The following is a 1,592-nucleotide window of genomic DNA, read 5'->3' on the forward strand; positions in this document are numbered from 1 at the left end:
TTTCTTTAGAATCCTCCATTTTAAACTTCTTGATTAGTTCTTTTGTATACTTCTGCTGATGAATCATGGTTCCATTTTGGCTTTGTTTGATCTGCAACCCTAAGAAGAAGTTAAGCTCACCCATCATGCTCATTTCAAATTCACTTCCCATTAGTTTTGCAAAATCTTTGCTTAGCTTGTCAATTGTGGCCCCAAAGATTATGTCATCAACATAAATTTGTGTCCTTACCTTTTTCCCTTAAGAATAAGGTACTATCTATTTTACCTCTCTTGTACCCATGTTCAAGTAGGAACTTTGACAGTCTTTCATACCATGCTCTTGGTGCCTGTTTGGGTCCATAGAGAGCCTTGTCCAGCTTGTACACATGTTTAGGACATTCTTTGCTTTCACACCCTGGGGGTTGTTTCACAAATACTTCCTCCTTTAAGTAGCCATTCAGGAAGGCACTTTTGACATCCATTTGATGAAGAGTGAATTCCATATGTGCTGCAAAGGCTATGAGAAGTCTGATTGCCTCTAGTCTTGCAACTGGAGCAAATGTCTCATCATAGTCTATTCCTTCCTCTTGGCTGTAACCTGGGACTACCAACCTTGCCTTGTTCCTTATAACAGTTCCATCTTCATCAAGTTTGTTCCTAAAGACCCACTTTGTACCAATGACTGATCTGTCCTTGGGTCTTGGAACTAGGTGCCAAACTTGACTTCTTTCAAACTGGTTTAGTTCATCCTACATTTCATTCACCCAATCTGCATCCTGCAAAGCCTCAACAATATTTTAGGTTCAATTATAGATAAGAAGGCATCAAAAGCACACAGATTCTTTAATTGTGATCTGGTTTTGACTCCAGATGTTGGATCAATGAGAATGTTCTCAATGGTATGAGAACTTTGATACTTGTGAGGTTTTACAACCAACTGGCTTCTGCTGGATGTTTCAGCCATTTGATGAGGAACAGGTTCATGAACAGGTTCCTTCAGGGAGTTTATTTCAATTCCTCTTTGACTTCTTCCCCCTGTCAGGTTGCCCTGTAAGGACGAACCTGGTCCATCACCCGTTCCTTCTGTAGGTGTCACTTTGACTTGAGCTGATGCTTCAGCCAAGTCTTTGACCAGTCCAATGGCTTCATCTTCATGTTCCTGTATCTCAGAAAGAATGTTTGTTTCATCAAATACTACATGCACACTTTCTTCTACACATAGAGTTCTTTTATTAAATACTTTATAAGCTTTACTATGTAAAGAATATCCCAAGAATACTCCCTCATCACTTCTGGGATCAAACTTTCCTAGGGAGCCTTTTCCATTATTGTGCACATAGCACTTGCAACCAAATGCCCTAAGATGGGATATATTTGGTTTTCTCTCTTTAAGTAACTCATAGGGAGTCTTCTCTACTAGAGGTCTGGTCATGCATCTATTTATGATGTAACATGCAGTGTTTACAGCCTCTGCCCAGAAACTGTGAGGCAATTTGCTAGATAGTAGCATTGTTCTAGCCATATCCTCAAGAGTTCTATTTTTCCTTTCGACTACTCCATTTTGTTGTGGAGTCCTAGGTGCAGAGAAGTTGTGATCTATGCCATTTTCATCA

Source organism: Nicotiana attenuata, unplaced genomic scaffold (genome assembly GCF_001879085.1).
Source record: "Nicotiana attenuata strain UT unplaced genomic scaffold, NIATTr2, whole genome shotgun sequence".
Taxonomy (NCBI): domain Eukaryota; kingdom Viridiplantae; phylum Streptophyta; class Magnoliopsida; order Solanales; family Solanaceae; genus Nicotiana; species Nicotiana attenuata.